Source organism: Uranotaenia lowii, chromosome 3 (assembly GCF_029784155.1).
Source record: "Uranotaenia lowii strain MFRU-FL chromosome 3, ASM2978415v1, whole genome shotgun sequence".
Classification (NCBI taxonomy): domain Eukaryota; kingdom Metazoa; phylum Arthropoda; class Insecta; order Diptera; family Culicidae; genus Uranotaenia; species Uranotaenia lowii.
In genome coordinates, this window is record NC_073693.1 from 338,843,780 (window position 1) to 338,863,491 (window position 19,712).

Sequence of the window (19,712 nt, forward strand, 5' to 3'; positions counted from 1 at the left end):
GACCAATTTACTTCACGACCAAAAATTTCCAGAGCAAATTTCGGCGGCTCTAGCATGCCATCTAGCGACTGTTTACGGTAGACAAGGGCAAAACCGTTCATTTTAACCTTCCCATGCCGTTCGGGTCAATATGACCCGAAGCGCACAATTAAAATCTCTTCATCATCATTCCAATATACTGAAGAACTAGGAATTTTGACAGACCAAGTATGTTCTATGAAAATAATAATCAAATTAACGTCAAAAAATTGAAATTTGAGTTTTGAAAATTGGTTCATTGGGAAATGAAATACAGTTAAGCAAAGCAAAAATTGGATAACGTTTTTTTGAAGTTAGATTTTTTTCTACCGGAAGATCTGAGATAGCGGTCAAAACTTTCATTGGACCCCAACATATCTATACACTGTCGGATAGATGGATTCTTGACGATTTCAAACATCAATGAAACACTTAAATACAGAAAAGCTGTTAAAAGTTATGAGCATTTTAAAAATAAAATTGATTTTTCGGACTTTTTACTTTCTGAACCAGTTTCTGATAACTTGGTAATACATATCGACTTTATTTTAAAACTTTGAGTAATAAGAACAAATTACCTACACAATGAATATAATATCATCAAAATCGGTTAACATTTACAGCCAGGAGAACGAAATCAAACTACAACTCAAATTTCCCCGAAACGGATATTTTGCGAACGGCATGGGAAGGTTAATGAGCGGCTCTGAGAGCCGTTCGCTAAAATTAATGAGCCAGTTCAGGAAAAATATAAATCAGGGAAAATCAGGCTAACATAAAATGATCGAGCTGCGTGCATTTTTTGGTCACCTTTGTAAAATGTTGTGGAACTGACATTCTAGCTAGTTAGCTGCTCACTGTCAACCTTAAACGTGTTTTCATGCATTTTATTCATATTTCATATCACAGATTGACCATCACATCTTTCGTTTTTCGAATGTGTGATATGTGATTGAGCAGTTGTTTGAAAATTTACCATTTTGGGCTTGTTTATTCAAACTTTAATATTTGAGATACTAACCAAAGCCTTTTCAGAAACTTTGAAACAAAAATTCTGATTTCTATAGAAATTTTCATTCAAGTTAATCCTCTATTCAATTAATTTTGATCAAAAGTACATTTGCCTAAGTTGCTGTCTTTGAAACATAATTAATCATTTATTCCGTTTCCATACTTATTATTATGAAGATTATGCAATTGACTGATTGTTGGACGAAAACATGATATGTTTAACCGTGAAATGTCCAGTTTTTTATAACGAGTTTCGCAATATCTAAGATCAATAGCAACTGTAGAATAAAACACGATTTTAAAAATTAAAGTTTTTGCGCAATAACCAACTACTTCAATAATCAACAGTAACTATGACTTTGATGTTAAAGAAATTCTATTTTATTTTTCCTTCTGTTAAAACGAAATTACAGAAAATTTCCAACCAAAATAAATTGTGATATCTTTCAAAGTATTAATTATACAAATAAGTCAAAAATAATAAAGAAATATCAATGATGATTTATCACAAAACTGATTTTTTTAAACGCCTTAACAGTAAAATTGAAGGCTATATACAACATCTGACAAACAATTCGAGTTCAGGAAGTCAAAATCTTCTAAAACTTGTTGTAAAACATTGATAGAAGATTTGAATCCAACAGAGTTTGAAGTTATTGAGTTAAGGTTGTATTAAGGACGAGCAAGCACTGAATTTCTGATCTGTACAAAGTTCTGCCTACTGAAACATTCAATTTTCTGTTAAAACTAAAAAATCAGGCAAAACCAGGCTTATTTCTAAAAATCAGGGAAAAAACGAGGCTTATCAGGTTATCAGGCAGGACCTTTAAAAATCAGGCAAATCTTGAAAAATCAGACACATTGGCATATTTGCTCGTGGCTCTTTTTTTGAACTACGGTAACCTTGGTTAGAAAAAAGGAACGAACGGATTTCTGCTGTTCTCCGCTCTTTAATTTATGTTGCTTGCAGTGTTGCCAATGTGCCTCATTTTTAAGGATTCACCAGATTTATGAAGGTTGTTCCTGATGACCCGATTAACCTTCTTTTTTCTCTGATTTTTAGAAATAAGCCTGATTTTCCCTGATATCTGATTTATTACGGAAAATGTGAGCTTGAAAATGATTTAATACATTTTAATACATTTAAAACATATTTTTAATTATTTTGGGCGACGGATTTTGAATAGCATCTAAGGCTTCCAAAAAACCTTTCATGATTATTTAAAAAAACTTGCTCAAAAAATTCCGTTTTTGAGGCGTTCGTTGATTTTTCTGTATTATTTGCTAATTAAAGTGAATAAATCCGGGCAAAATACGGGCATTTTTCAATGAAATCCGGGCAACCGGGCCGGGCCGGACTGCTCCCAAATTTTGTACTAAATATCCGGGCAAACCCGGATAAAACCGGGCAATATGGCATCCTTATACTAACTATACCACAAAAGATACAGGAAAAAGGAGAGGAATGAAGCGTGGAGTTCCCTATCAAACGTTTTAAATGCTTTTTGTACAATAACTTCATATAAAAATCATACAATGTAAAAGTCTAAAATCGTAAAAAGGTTGGAGCTCATCAAAGAGGTTTTCGTCGACAGGAGACGTTCTTCGCTGATCCGGAACTGTACATCTGAAGTTGGCAGGAACCAGGCTCAAGCTGTTTTAATATCGTCAAGATCAGCTATCATGTGAAGTAGATTCAGTGATCTTTTCCATTTTTATTGATTTTATTGGATTTTAACTCCATGAAGCCATTAATTATTTTAATTCAGTAAAGCAATATTCGGTTTTGTAATATACATAGCTCAGTTGGCAAAGCAGTTGCCTCCTGAGCCGATGTCCAAGAGTTTGAGCCTATGGAACACAACTGTATCGGATAAGTTTGTCCGCCAACTGCATCATTGATATAGAGTTGCGACTTACGGGATGTTCGGATCCTCCAAAAGAATCAGGCTCGTTGCGTCTTGCTTTTCTGCTTCTTCTTCTGATTCTATTTGCCAATGCTATTTTTAGCACGACTCGGAACTGCCTTTTCGACTAGCTTCTATAAAGGTTACAGAAACAATAGAGACGTTTCCGTTTATACTCCGTAGAGATATTTTGCATTCTTTTATAACCCGAAGAGTTTACAATTCTATTTTTGTTTCTTCGTGTGTTACTTTTTCGTTGTGTGTGTTTGTTTCATTTTAACGCCCGTAGACTTAAAAGTTTTCTTGATCTAGTCGGAGGCGACGGGATTCGATCTCCGATCGTCTAATTACAAACCAGACATGCTAGCCATTAGGCTAAACGACCACCCCTCAGAAATTTTTTTCTGCACTTAGTAGAACCAAAACAATGTTTACTTATTACCGAATCATGTGGCAAACCAAAACAAACATTGTTTTGGTTTGTCACATGATTGGGGCAAAGCGTAACTGATGATTGCCGAACAATAGAATCGTGATGATGCTGACAGTACAAATGTTCACATCATCACACGGTAAAATAAGAGTACTCAAGTTAGGTTTGTGGTAGCACAACAGTGTTTCCAGAAATTCTGAGTAGAGGTATTGTGTTTTACTCATTGAGATATGAGTACCTTCCCGGTTAGAGGATATGAGAAGTCGAAAGTGCCTGAGCCTTTACTCCAATCATGAGTTCTTAATGTTTCAACGTCATTGGCATAAGAAGTGAAAGCCAGCGGAGATGATACGATATGAGACCGTCGGCATTAACCTTCCAGCGCAACCGCATTGCGTATGACTGAAGGAGACAAAATAAACCACCGGCAAACCGGCACCTCTGGCCAAGCTGCTCAGCTGTGCGTGTGTATGTAACACACGAAACTAAGCAAAAACAGTTTCTCGTTTCCAATTCCCTTTCCCCTCACAATACTGGCAAACCCCGGCCATACGCCAGACACTGCGCATATTTTGGTGATGGGCCGTTGCACAAAGATTTAGACAATTAAATCTCGTTCTCCATCTGGCTCTGGTGGCACACTGGTCTAGCTGTCAGATGGGCAAGATGAAGATAAAAAAAAAATTAGTGTGAGTTCGATTCTCACCGACGGCAATTTTTTTTCTTGTTTCTGGGATGAATTATCCAATAGGATGGAGATCCCATAAAATGTGTTTCTTGTTTCCTGAATTTTTGTATGAAGTGGTCCTGAATCACAATTGACCTTTAATCCTCTTCTTTCTTTTCCAAACAATCCTTTGACTATTTGGACGTGACCAGCGCCGTTATTGATGATCAAAGAGAGAGCATAAGTTTTGTGCACAGAGAAAGAGCAGTTATTCCCAAGTATATTTCTTTTGACTATTGCACAAAATTGATGGCCTCTGTCATTGAAGATGTGGAATAAGTTCGACTGAGCCACACCAGCATTTATGGAACTCGAAATGTAGTAGTCTTATTTAAATTTAGATGAGGAAAAATTCAAAAAATATCTAAACATTGATAGCTAAAAATTGTATGAAACATTTCGGATTCAATGATTTAAGGTAGAAATGAGTAGTCAAACAAGCTAAGCTAAGCTCATTTTTGTATGTTTTTGTATGCCAGTGACGCGAATGCAATCATATCATCTTTGTCGCAATGCACATTTTAGTGCATTTTCGGCACAAAGTTAGCTTAGAATCAACATTTGCACATAAACACAACTTTCTAGTTGGAACATTTCTCCCGTTTGACTGTCACTGAGTATATTTCAAACAAACAACCGACAGTGACTGATCATAAGCATTCGATGCGTCACGATAAAATCCGCTTGGTAATCAAACAGTCGCAATGCTTCTGCGGAATTCCCTTGAAAGTGTGAATGTTGATGGAATAAGGAAAATTGATTGCACAATATTTGTACTGATAAGGAAGTCGCAGGAATTCGGTTAACCGTATGTTTAACATTGAAACGTGGCTTTTGAAGTCTTTTTGTGATAATAATGGTGAAGTAACAGCTTGGGATACTTTGATCAAAGCTTACAAACTTTAATGAAGAAGTTCCGCATTCGTCCTAGCTAACTCACAATTATCAATTTTTTCTTGGAAGCGATCATTCCTTTAAAAACTACTACACTAGCCTCGGGTCACTGGACGCAAAACTCGTCTTCATCAACCGGGCGGGACTACCCATTGTTGTGTTCCTGAATCACGCACAATTATTGACTTGGAAGATCAGACGTGCGAATAGCTTCAACTTAAGAAAAACAACATTACTAAAAGATCACCCCCGTGACCAGACTTCGCTCTTGGTCGTCGTCGTCGTCTTCATCTTCATCTTCGAATGGCGACGGTCAGCATCCGCAAAACGGGCGCGGGAAGTTCGCGTACATATAAACACATTCTTCCCTGACGTCAGCTGCCTGCCCGTCCGTTGATATCTCAGGGAGGGTTCCTCGATTCGTCGAAACGTCGCGTCGTCGTCGTCGTTTTCAGTCGAGGAGACGTCAAAGTAGCGGCCGCGCCCGCTTGTTTTGGCATTATAAATAGCAGCGAGCAGCAAACGTCAAAAAAATGCCGCCCCCGATTCAAGAAGAACAAGCTCGAAATGACGCGAGCTTGCTTCTATTTTTGGGCAGCAGTTATCTTAACCACCATGAAATAGGAGCTTTTTTATTTCTTGTGCACCACGATGTTTTCGATGAATCGAGGATAAAACGTCGACCAAGTGCTGGTCGTGTTTCAGGTTCAGCAAAAAGTTTGCTTCCACATTGATTGATTGATCGTTTCGTTCGTGGCTCACCTGAGATGCACCGTTTCAAAGCCGGGCAGCCGGTTTAAAATAAACTTTTTTTCCTATCCACTCCGTTGCTAATCGGAAAAAGTAATGGGAGTAGCTTCTTCAAGATAAAGACACGGCTCTTGAGAATGGAAGTGTGTAGTAAATACGTTTTATTCGTAGAAAATAATTTAATAACATAGAAAATGTCTCATTTTATCTTCCAATATGTGTAAGAACTGATAAAAATATGTTTGGAGTCATTTTGAATTTCTCAGGGCCTGAAGTCTTAAAAGCTTCGTTTTCGTTCAAACTCATCCAAGATTTGTAGCAGAATTTCTATCTAACGTTAACATGAATAAATCTTAACTTACAGGATGGTATGGGAAAATTCAATATTTTGTTCTGAAAAATTAACATTTTTTATTCTGCCAATCTAAAAATTCTGTAAGCGAAAAACTTAGTACATGACCGTACGTAACTTCGTATCTTGAAAGCCCGCGCGGAAGGTTAAAATGTACGAAATCACTTCTAAATTAACAAATTTGGTGGCCTTCCTATCAAATCCGATTTAAACCGATTTGAGACGACTGTTTATACAATCGTTTGACTGATCCGTTGGAATAGTGCTTCACAATACCATTGGTCACGATTTGAGCTATCATTTGCGAAACAATTTTATGTTTTCTGAGCAGAAAATGTACTTAAAAGAATTTATAAATTGACATACACACCGTTAAAAGGCTTGGTTCCATGAAAGAAAAATTATGTTGATTTTTCATAACAAAATATTGAATTTTCCCTTACAAACCTAAAAGTTAAGAGATAGTTTTGTAAACGTTAGATGAAAGTTTTGCAAAAAAAAATCATGTGTTTTGAATCAAAACGAAGCTTCAAAAACCTCAGGCACTGAAAAATTAAAAAAAACCACAATCGACTCAGACTAATGTATTATGTTTCATTTCTAAAGGGTAAAAGTTTCAAGGTCAAGTTCGCATGCCATAAATAAAAGGGCTCAGGCCTCAAGACTCCCAAGATCCCAGTCAAATTTACAAATCCACGTACTTTTCGGATTTTCGCACGAATATTATGGGAACCGTGTAAAAAATACGCTAATTTCAGCAGCGAACATTTTTGTAAGTACATTTCTCAACAATTTTGTTTCACGTTTCATTTACCTAACAAAGGGGAGGCAATATACATATATATTTTTAACTTCTGGCTTAGGCGACAATAACTATCAGAGTTGTCAAATGTTTTTGAAAAAAATCTGGAGGATTTCATAAAAATGTCTGGAAAAATGTGGATAGCAATTTTTATAGGGGGTGACCTTTTTTTTGGTCGCCAAATCTCCATAAATCATATGATTGCTGTCACTGAGCTAAGACCCAAGAACTAGGACCTGAGACTAGAGATTTAAAATCTGGACTTGGAACATGAAAACTTGGACATGTGACATGAGACCTTTGACACGAGACCTGAGTCCTGAGACATGTTGTAATATGAGACATAAAACATTAAACCTGAGACACAAGACGTGAGACATGAGACGTGAAAATTGAGCCGTGAGAAGTGAAAAATAAGGAGTGAGAAGGGAAAAGTGAGACGTGAGGCGTTCTTACTTCTCACGGCATCCTTATCTCTCATTTCTCACTTTCCACGTCTCACTTCGCACTTTTCTTTTCTTATGGCTCACATTTCGCATCTCACTTCTCACGGCTCGGACCTGATTTCTAAGACTTGAGGCCTGACACATGATGCATGGGACTTATGACTTGAGACATGGCACATGAGGCGTGAGAAATAAAATGAGAGAAATGAGAAGTGTGACGTAAGACGTGAGAACAGAGAAGTGATACGTGAGAAGTGAGGCATGAGACGTGAATAGTGAAAAGTGAGAAATGGTACGGGAGACATGGTAAATGGGACGTGAGGCATGGAAAGCGAGGTGTGGGAAGTGAGACGTGGGACCGGTCTCATACTTTACTTTTCATGTCTTTTGCTTGAAGCCTCATGTCTCATGTATAAGGTCTCAGGTCAAAGGTTATATGTCTGAAGTCTGAGGTCCCTTGTCTCAGGTTTAAAGCACGATATATAATCTCTCATGTTTCAGGACTCATGTCTCTGATCCAACGTTTCATGTCTAACGTATCAAATCGAAAGTCTCAAGTCTAACCTGCCTCATGGCTTCGATTCTTCCATTTTCTTTTCGTAAAAAACGTGTATTAAAGAAAACTCTAGTGTAGGAAAAATATATTTTTAATTTAACCGCAATATCAATGCATATACAAAGAGGTTTTTTACGCGGTTTTTTACACGGCATTTTTCACACGGTTTTCGGGAATTTGCACCGTTTTATAATGCGATTTGCGTAATTAACACGCTCCACGCCAAAAGTGGGTGACGCAAAATACGTTTAAATTTGAAAAGTCATAACACAAACATGGAGATATATTTTTTAATTTAAAATTTTCTCGGATTAGAACTATATTCTCCTCTGTTGTCTAGCCGAAATTTGGAGCTGAAACGATATTTCCCGTTGATGATTTGGCTTTTCAAAGTTGGACATTTTGAGTGGGTGACGCTTGACGTCGAACGTGTTAACACGCAGTATCTGAGACAAAATATTCGAAGTCCTTTTCAAAGGTAAACACTTAGATTTTTTTAAGCTGGAAACATCTTAGTTCTGAGAATTGGAAAATGAGACCTGAGATAAAGGATCTAAGACATAAGGCCTGAGACCAAAGACCTGAGACCTGAGACATGAACCATGAGACATAAATCCAAAAATATGAGACCTGAGACATGAGACATAAAAAATGAAACCCGAGACGTGAGACATGAGACGTGAGAAGTGAGACGTGATAAGTGGATATGAGAAGTGAGCCGTGAGATGTGAAAGATACGGAATGACAAGGAAATGAGACGTGAGACGTTATTCGTTAGAGGTGAGACGTGAGAAGTGATAAACGAGCCGTGAAAGGTTGGAAATGAGACGTGAGATGTAAGAAATGAGATGTGAGAAGTTAGACGTGAAAAATGAGACGTAAGAAGTGGGGAATGAGCCGTGACAAATGGGAAATGAGCCGCGAGAAGTGAGATATGAGCCGTAAGAAGTGAGAAATGAGAGGTAAGAAGTGAGAAGAGAGACGTGAAAAGTGAGCCATGAGAAAAGACAAATGAGACGCTAGAAGCGAGGAATGAGCCATGAGAATTGAGACGTGAGAAAAGAACTTCTCGCTTCTCAAGGCTGATATCTCAATACTCATTTCTCACTACTTAATTTCTCAATTCTTACTTCTCACGGCTCACTCCTAATGTCTCATTTCTCACTTATACAGCTCACATTTAACATCTCACTTCTTACGACTCACTTCTCACGGCTCACTTCTTACTTTTCACGTCTCAAGTCTCAGATCTCAGATCACATGTATCATGCCTCAGATTTCAGATTTCAGGTCTCATGTCTATCATTCATTTTTGTAATTTTTGAATATCTTGTATTTTTTGTCATTTTTGTAATTTTTGTCTTTTTTGTCGTTTTTTGTCATGTTTTGTCATTTTTGTCATTTTGTGTCTTTAATTTTCTTTTTTGTCATTTTTGTAATTTTTGCCATTTTTATCATTTTTGTCACTTTTGTCATTTTAGTCGTGTGTGTAGAATTTTTTAGTAATTTCTGTCATTTTTGTCATTTTAGTTATTTTTGTTATTTTTGTCATTTTGTCTTTTTTTGTCATTTTTGTCTTTTTTTGTCATGTTTTGGCATTTGTGTAATTTTTGTCATTTTTGTTATTTTTATCATTTTTGTCATTTTTGTAATTTTTTCTCATTTTTGACGTTTTTGTTGTTTCTGCCATTTTTTTAATGTTGTCATTTTTGTCATTTTTGTAATTTTAATTTTTTTTTGTCATTTTGTAATTTTTGTCATTTTTGTAATTTTGGAATATTTTTGTCATTTTTGTAATTTTGGAAATTTTTTGTAATTTTTGTCATTTATGTAATTTTGGAAATTTTTTGTCATTTTTGTCATCCCTTAAGGGGGGAAAATGAAAAAAAATCGAAAGTTTATAAAACGTCATCTGGTGTAATCTAGAAAAAAAAATTTTTTTTTGGTAAATAATTGACTTATGGAAACTCTTCGAAGAAGAAATCCCGGGCATATAGTCTTTGCCACTGGCCCTTCCCCCCCTTGGACTGCGGCCCAAACAGCAGGCGGTCCAGCAGTAGAAAGAAGAAGAAGAAGAAGAAATCCCAAAAAATCGAAATTTTAATTTTGAAGCCAAATTTTTCGTAAACCCGACTAAGTCTCAGAAAGTAGATTTTTTGCCAATTTTTTTTTTTTTTGACACTTTTAAGTCGATTTTTGACCAAATGTTTTTTTTTCGAGAAAACACTATATTTCGACGTTTTATGCATTTTTAAGTCATTTGGCATAAAAATTAAAATTTCTATTATTCGGATTTCCCCACATAGATGATTTTTGAGGGTAAAAAAACCGAAACTTTGAGCACTTTGAGGCACCCCTTAATCAAGTCCGATTACGCTGAAATTTAGCACAGGCCAGTTTTTTTGGCGCCAATCTACAAAACGTATATGGTCGGTTTTAAAAATTTGATCATAAAATTTTTCCCACATAAATAGCCATTGTTACCCTAAACTAGGTAATGTGTATTTAAACGTCCATTTTAGTGATTTCAATCCTAACTGTTGAATACAGAAAATTTAGACTTACTCGTTTCGATGTCAGAATTAAGAATTCTCCTAAGAGTTAATATTCAGATTTTCAAGGGGTCAATGGTTTTTTGGACTCTTGGACATTTTGAAGATTCGTACTTAACTCACTGCCGCCTCGATAAGATGACAAGAATGATTCTGGAACTTACTGAAAAAAATAGAGAGAAAATAATTTCATTAGAACGATGAAAAACGACAGTCATTGCATTATTAAAAGAAAAAGTTCGTTTTTAAAAAAATCGTAGGGGACATTTAAAATTGGTTAATTATTTTTTTGAGATTACGCTCCAATAATTTAAGCATATGGAAGTTGATCAAAACATCGTTAATGGTGAGGGAAGTTTTAATTAAATCTCCTACAACGTCCTAATCTGTTCAATAAAAACAAGAAAAAAATCATTGATTTGTTCCGCCTGATAAGAAAACTACTGTCGGGAGTTTACCGGGAAGTGTGAATGTTAATGGTCAGGAGCGGCATCGATTAGGTAATGTTTTACAGGCACTGATAAGAGATTGGCCTGATTTATTCAGGTTACCATTTTTTCCGATTGGTCGTGAATATAAATTTTTGTATGAATTTTGTAATATTGTGATTTTTTCTCGATTGTTTCTTCGATTTTTTTTTTGTTTAGAGTGAATTTTCAAAAGCGAAGATTCAGAGAAAAACAGGTTTGATTTTTCATTCATTAACCATCGAAAGAAGTCAGTCACATAACTGAATGAAAAGTAATGCTCTCTCCTTGTCGCGGCACACGTTCACGTTATCATCTGCCTGTCACCATAAATCAACCTTCCCTAGTTCACTCATCCAGGCTGGAGAAAGTTCTTCGTCACTTTCGCAAATTACTTGAAGCCACCAGCCAGCCGTACAGCAATGCTGGGGCCATTTAACGAGCTCAAAGTTATGCGAGAGACTTAAAGCCTTTTAGCCTATCAACCTGAGCCGCTGATTGTGGAAGATTGTTGTCGCATCATATCCATTAAAAATTTAAAAAAAAAAGTAACGAGTTCGCCACGCCTCGGAAGATTTCTACGAAAGCCCTTAAAACGTCAAAGACAGCTAAGACGGGTAAGATAAGTCGTCTTTTGAAGTGTTTTATAGGTACAACATGATCTGGAGCACTCTGGACTGGAGAAGGAGAAGAAAAAGGGTCTCGCGCAACAGCCTACGCATCGCATACGTTACAGATTGACGCAAACGCGCGAGCGTTTGTTGTATGTGCATGAATCTGTGAGTATGTGTGATGATTACGCCTCGTGTGGGCTAAACTGGACCCCGCCAAACTGGAACTGGTTGATCCACTTTTGGCCCCCGCTAGGGTCAACCCACTCACTTTCGTTAAATTTTGTCCGCTCAAAGCAGTCCCTTCGTTCGAAAAAGGTCACAAAATCTTGTAGACATGGACCCTAGTGAGATGAATCGATGTGAAGTGTTTCTCGTTGCAGTAAATTATGACTCATTTTCGCGCATCAATTTTATTTGTTCGAAACCGCTACAATCGATGCGTCAATTTCCCGACCAAATAGGTAGACACTTAAAAACAAAAACTACCAGCCCAAATCAAAAATTTACCGCAAATCCTTTGCAATCGACAAAGGCAATAAAATTTTCGCCTCGCCAAAAAGAGCGGGCGGAGGAACTTAGCTCGATTCTGTGTTTTTTATTCAGGCTGCAGATCGAATGAATAATTCAAACTTTAACCTACCTTTTCCGACCAAAAACGAAGAGATTCTTTGTGCTGCTGTTTAACTATACTGTTGAATGAAATAAGACAAGAGAAAGAAAGCGAGGGAAGAAAAAAAAATCCGAAAAACAAATCTGGTGGAAAACCCACGTCTTTCGAGCGATACAATACAACTAAATAACCAACCTACGACCGGTAGCCGGTAATAAAATATGATGATCTTCACAGACCCTCCCGGGAGAAAATTGGCCGCCTCCGGCAAGGATTGTTCACAGTGAGATCGATTCCGGAATCGAATCAAATTTCTTATTAAATTTTAACAAAATCAATGTTGTACAACGAAAATGTTAGAAGAAACCCTTTCATTTTTCTTTCAATCAAACTTTGACCGAAAAATGACAATTTTTTTTTGTATGAAATTGCCAGGGATCCCACTATGGGGCATCGAATTGAAAGTACAAAGAGTCCCATTTTGGATGCATCAACAACGAAGATGGGTCTAAAGTCTAAATCCAGCAACCGCGAACAAGATCGACATGAACCGCGAAAAAGGGAAGGGGTCTTGGGACCTTGGCTGGCTGGCGTGCCGAATTTCTAAGTAAAGCCAATTTATGGCACATGGCTGCCCCATCATCTTCAGTTCCCCTTAACCTAACCAAAGACAGATGATTTTTTTTTCTTGCTCTCTCTCTCTCGCTCGATTCATTGCAATCGCTGCGGTTCATAAAGAGTTGTGGACGTGCAATGAACAACCGCGAGGCGAGAGCTGCTCCAAGAATTGTCCGTGACGGGACGATGGCAATCGACCGAAATCGGGGTCCCAAGATGACCGGAAAGAAGGAATAAAAAACGCGGAATACTATTTGCTTCCTGCTACCAGTAGCGACTGAGGAAAATTAGGTTGGTTCGAAGCGAATTCAAATTTCAAGTTCTGGTCTCAACTTTAGAAACAGACTTAGATTTCGGATTTCTTCCATTCTCAGAAATAAGGATTTAGATTAGAGCCTTTCTAGATTTCAGAAGTGTAAATTTCGTTCGGCGTTAGGATATTGGAGTGCAATTGGTATTGAAAAATAAAAAAAAATCGACGTTTAAAATATTCGATTAAAAACCAATTATTTCGAAGGATAAACATAAAATTGAATGTTTGAATTTACTAGAATATTTTGTTAGAAATGTCCGTTCGATAAATAAACACAAAATTTACTGGAAAAATTATTTGTTTTCAAATAATTTTCATTTGATTTTACAATTTTTCTCCATCTTCCTGGCTGACTTAGCATTCGTTGCCTCAGTTGAAAAGATTGACGTATTCGGAGAAGCGCTACTCTGCAGAGACAAATGCTGCTCCATTAACCTCTGATAATTTTTTTTAGAGAATCTAAATTAGATCAGATTGACAACTAAATAACAACAGTGGATAAAAAAAGAAAGATGTAAATTCAGAATAAACACACTCCAAACGTGTTTGTTTGTTTAAGCACTTTTTGGTCGTTCCACCCTTTCTGAGTTATTTTTCATCTTAAGAAAACCGAGGAACATCAAGTTCTACAGTTCTCGTATATTTAATTTCACGGCATTTCAGTTTCTGAACCTCTCGGATTTTTCGTTTCTCGCCTTTTTGACATTCCGATTTTTTTTTATTCCTCGACTTCACGATTTCTTAAATTTTTCTCAAATATTTAACATCTTTTGTCTTCGAAGTTTTTTTACTGCTCGCATTTTGGCCTTTCACTTTCTCGACTTCTCAACTTTATTACGTTTCGACTTCTCAAAATCACAACTAGGTACTTTACTTCTCCAAAGCTCATGTTCATGACACTTGAATTTTCAATGTTGGTCTTCTGGAATTCACGTCTTATTATCTTTTTCTTAGTTATTCTTTTCATTTCTAGTCGTTTTGTTTTCTCAATTTTTCGACATTTTGACATTTGCACTTCTCAACTTCTTGACCCCTGGACTTTTCGATATTTTTTCCTGATCCTTGAGATATCGACCTCTTGACATTTTCCTGCTCGACTTTTCAACTTCTCAACAGCCGTATTGATTCGTCGGCTTCTGGACTCACGACTCAACGATTTCTAGATTTCTCGACTTAACAATTTCTAGACTTCTCGATGTCTTCATGAACCAGCAACTTTTCGACTTCTGGTTTTTCAACTTCACGTGTTCTTACTCCATGTGTTCTTCTAGTGTTCTAGTTCGTGAATTTCTGAGAGGAGTGAGCAAAATTTTCAAATACTGGAGCTTTCCGGAATCAAGAATTCGATGCATTACTATGCTAGATCTATACTTATAGAAATTATCGAAGGAGCAACCAATGAGCAGCTTTTGTAGATGAAAAACTCGAGAATACCGTGATAAATTGAATACATACCGCACACAGGAGTTAAGGGCTACTTTTAATTTATTTACTGATCTATCTGAGCATTTGAATCAACGAAGTCACTTAAGATAAACAAAGGATGGACATATGTCTGGAAGAGTTTTAATTTTGTAGATGCGTCCAGATGGCTTGTTGTGAGGTTTAGTCTTTTAATCTTATACAACATTGTTTTAGCATTAATTTTAACATGTCGGTTCCAGGAAAGATCCTGAAACAGCAATATAATACCTAAGTTATCAGCAAAATCAACAAAATTAACTACAGAGTTATTTAGAAAAAGAGGTGAGTGAACTAAAGAAGTTGCCTGTGTAACAAAGAGCAAGGCTTTCGTTTTAGCGGGATTGATCAATAAATTGTTTTGATAAGATCAGTCAATAAGTTTAGCAAGATCATGATTTAATTTGGCGTAAAAATCAATCATATTAAAATTTCTGTGTGCGCAAAGGTATATCTGTACACCATCTGCAAAAAGATGTATAGAGCAGTGTTCTAGCACAGATGGAATGTCGTTAATGAGTAGAGTAAAAAATAGGGGTCCTAAAATTGAACCTTGAGGAACACCCGATTCGATGGCAGCAAAACCAGAAAAGCTGCCATTTAAAAAGACAGGGTTTCAACGTCCTTCTAGGTATGATTGTATCAATTCAACAGCAGAACTGGAAAAAACTATACTTTGAAATCAATCTACTGATTAATCTAATATGTGAAACACGATTAAACGCTTTTGCAAAATCAATCATCAAAAGTATAGCGATTCCATTTTTATCCAAAGTATGTGCAATATTATTATGCACCTTCGAAAAAGCAGTTTCAGTGCTGTGTAAAGAGCGAAAACCAGATTGAAATTCGTATATCATCCTGATTTAAATGATCTGTAACTTGACATTTAAGTCGTATTTCAAAAAAATCAGAAGTTGCACTCAAAATACTAATGCGTCTCAAATTAGACAAGTCAGGAAATTAAGCCTTTTTCGGGATTGGAAAAACTTATTTAGGGAATTTTGATGTTTTTATTATTGTGTTGAAGATATGTCTGAGGGTTGGTAGAATGTATGGTAAGATTATTTTTATAAGTTTTACAGAAAATCAACATCTACAGCATTCGATTGGATAGAACTAACTGAATTGATAATTTCGTGGTTTACAACGAAAACAAATGGAAGTCCCAGCGAGTTTTAGGGACAATGTAATTGTTCACTGTTATTTAGAGTGAAGTTCAAAGTGAAATAATCATTTATTCCATTAGCAGAAAAGTTAGAAATAGCCAAATTATCATCCGTTTTGATCAACCCAATTTTTTTTAATTATTCAAAAAAAGATCCTAGGGGGGTAAATTAAGATTAACTCGATTCTTGTCACGTACAGTTTTGGCTTTTATAATCAATGCATACATTTTATTCTGCAATGTGTTGAAATTATTTCTATCTTTCACAGACTTGGCGTGCTTCCATGAGTTGTAAGCCAAATTTCTATTGATTATCGCGTGATTCAATTCATGGTTAAACCATTCATTTTTACGACAACTTTTATACTTAAGGGGAAAATAGACTCGTGAATTTCTAAAAACAATTTTTTTTAACACTAAACGTACCGGAGGCGGTCAAATGACGGTTTTTGAACTTTAAACGATGATTACGCCTTATATAATTGTTTTTTCGCAAATTTAACGACAGGACTATTTTTGTTTTTGAAATGCAAGTATTTTTGCGTTTATAAATTTTTTTTAAGTGTTTCGGTTTTCGAATAACGTATGTGGTATACCTATTCATACCGCGAGCGGTCAAATGACGGCAAACACCGTTTTCGCTAAAACTCCCTTGTTTCTCTACCGATTTCTACCAAATGTATAGTTTTGAAAAGCTTATAATTCGACTCAAATATGTTTCTCAGACAATTTCCAGCTATAATCAATAACTTTAAAGTTATTTACAGTACAAGAAAAATTTTATGAAAAAACTTGCTTCAGGAAAAAGGTTGTAAATCAGTTATTAAGTGCTCGAAAAAAATTGCACTTAGTGCCTGAGAAAGCTGAAGTTAGAAGCTATATGTTGCACATATGGAAAATTTTTTTAAAAATTTTCTAAGATCATGGCCACAAAAAATGTAAAAAGTTGCGTAAAACCCGTACTTTTCAATTAATCAACCGCCAAAGCTGTTCCTGTTACAGTAGAAAATTTTGAAAAAGTGAATTGAAAAGAAGACGTAATTTGTCACATTTTGGCATCTTTAGATTTTTGAAATACGAAGTATATAATTTATGACGACTTTTCAAAGGTAGCTGTTTTTCGAACTTTTTATCAATTTGGATTTTCTAAGACAATTCCTACACCTAAGCTCAGCTTTGCACTGGATTTTGAGTACGTTAACGTAAGGTTTAGGCAATAAAACTATATGCAAAAGAAAGCAAATTTCATACCGGTTCTTGTGGTGTAACTGCATTGGCGGTGCAATGCTTGGCAAAAATATGATCCGACTTCATGATTTATCGACTTCACTACTTCTCCAATTCTTGATTTTTTTTAAATATTCGGCTTTTCAAATTTTTGACTTCTTGATTTCTCAATTCCTCGATTTTTTGGTTTATAAACTTACTGATCTCGAACTTTGGACTACTGTTTAAAGAGAAAATAATTTAACCTTAAGAATTGTAATAGGGCTCCTCTGGTCAACGGTGTTGTTGGCGGCAGACGTGCGTAGATTCGCTTCGGAAAAAATCGTTCTGCTGATTTCTTCCGAGCAGAGATGGCAATGTGTCAGATTTTTCGAGGCTCAGCCTGACAATCTGATAAGGAATTGAATTTCTTTGATAATAAGCCTGATTTTGCCTGATTTTGGCGAATGCGATTTAAAATGGTTAGTAAGGAACTGCATGAGATACCATTGCTGAAAATGTGGAGCGACGACCAAATCAAAAAGGTCATCACTTTGAGCGAAATTTCCGTTACATTAACGTATCCTGATTTTTATTTCACCTGTCCCTGATTTTAAAAAAAATGTTGGCAACCCTGCTTCCAAGTTTAACGCCTTATGTGCAGATTGATTTTATCTTCGTTCCAATCATTACGCCAATGCGCACACTACGAAGAGAATAGTTAGTCCCCTAATTTTTGAAAATAAATGTTGGCAACTCTGCGCACGAACGTTCGTCGCCCGATAAATCGAGCGAACAGTACCGCGCACTACCCTCTCGCTTATTTCCCATTCACTTTTCCCGCTCCTAGCCACGCCCCGCTGCGTTGTCCGATTGATGTGTTTGGCTGCCGAAGGAACACGAACACGAACACGAATTCGCAGAACTGTACGAACGTGATCCAGATTGCAAACCGCTTAAGTCCGTAGGTTTGACCAAAATCGAGAAATGTATTGATTTGGCAAAATGAATTTGGATGACCTCTTTTTTTTGTCGTAAGGTGAAATTTTCGTTTATTCGCAGAATTCCTATAATTTTTTTCGTTAATCCGTAGGAAATGCGTTGATATCGAGCATCGATCGATCTGGCAACGCTGCGTGATGTTTTCTTCGATTGCAGTAAACTCGACCAATAGTGTCAATTTCATGTCATGTCATGTCAATTATGCCTATTATACAAGCCAGTCCTACAACCTTTATGAAATCTGGAGAAGAAAACAAGGGAGATGTTCCCTCAGTACTTACAATGGATCCAACTGGTCACTGACTTCATACGACTGGGTTATGAGCGAACGCGATTGGATATCAACAGGCAGGAACTGCCATCGCAAAGTTGCTTCAGTTGGAAGAAAGCTTGGTTCCAGTAGGTATCCCACTGAGATCATGGAATTTCATGAAATGCCCCGATTTACACTGCAAATGTGTATTGAAGATGTTTCCAGAGGTGTTGAAACGGCAGTACCCGTCGGCATACCGTTTATATGCTAACTTGAAAGTCGGAGTGGTTCTGGAAAAGGTTTGAAAAACAGCCAGCAATACGCTAAGGACGCAGGTAGAAGTGGACGCGTACTTGAGAAAACTGGTGGATAGTTACTTCCAGGACCATGAGCTACAGTTCATAACGAGCGAAGAAATGGTGGTTACAGCTGGAGTATCGCAAGGGTCGATAATGAGCCTGGTTCTGTAGAGTCCCGCTACTAGCAAGCGGTTGTTCGACAAAATTCGTCCGGCAACAAGTTCCAGAGACGTGTTGAAGCTATAAGCGCTCATGCAGATGATTTTTACAAAATGGTCATGAGGACAAACCTGATTTTACTGCAAACAACTGCAAACGTATCGTGGTATAGAATTCAAGCGCGAGGTTAAATATCTTCAAGTGATGATCGACGAACAGCCTAATACGGTACGGAGGAGCGGCCTGGAAATCATGCTTAGACATACAGTGTTTAAGACTTTGTCTATCTCGGCTCACTGGTGACCGCAGATAATGACATCAACCGTGAGAACCGGGGCGAATGATCAGCGGAAGTTGTGGCTACTATGGACTCCACAAGCAACTACGGTCGAGAAGATTTAGCACTCGCACAAAGTGTAACCTGTACACGACGCTCAGACCGGTTTTCCTCTACGGGCACGAGACGTGGATTTTGCTTGAGGAGACCCGCGCACACCCTAAGTATTCGAGCAAATTATGAACCATCTTTGGCGGCGTGCAGGAGAACGGAATATGGAGACGAAGAATGAACCACGAGCTCTCTACGGCGAACCCAGTATCCAGAAGGTGGCGAAGGCTGGACGGATACGCAGGGCAGGACATGTTGCGAGAATGCTGGTCGAATGTCCTGCAAAACAGGTGTTCGCTGAGAATCCGGTAGGAACGAGGTGAGGCACAACGAGCGTAGTAATATTGTTCATCATGTTATTTCGTGAGTCGGAAAACCATGTAAATAAAATAAGAACTAAAACATACACCAACAGTATTTATAGTCGGATGAAACTGAGGGTCATCAGAGGGTACAGCACCGTCTTGTTGGAGGCACCATGCGTAGTTACAGAAGTCATGCTCGTTTCGGATTTTTTGGTTGAGGACGACTATTGCTTTAGAAATATAGGCACGGTCTACAAAATAAGCCAACGAGACCTCTATGACCAACTAGTAACAGCCATGGAACAGATCACAGTCAGGAAATGCCTGTAAATGTTCTCAGCCTTCAGAGTAGTACGGATCATACAGCTTGACCTGACCCTAAATAAAGGAAACGTGTGATT

At 37.2% G+C, this 19,712-nt stretch overlaps 1 protein-coding gene across 2 annotated transcripts in view; it reads right to left on the minus strand.

The window, feature by feature from the left end:
• Positions 1–19,712, minus strand: part of LOC129757627 (DENN domain-containing protein Crag-like) — an 88,997-nt gene that overhangs the window by 44,071 nt on the left and 25,214 nt on the right. The window lies entirely within an intron of this gene.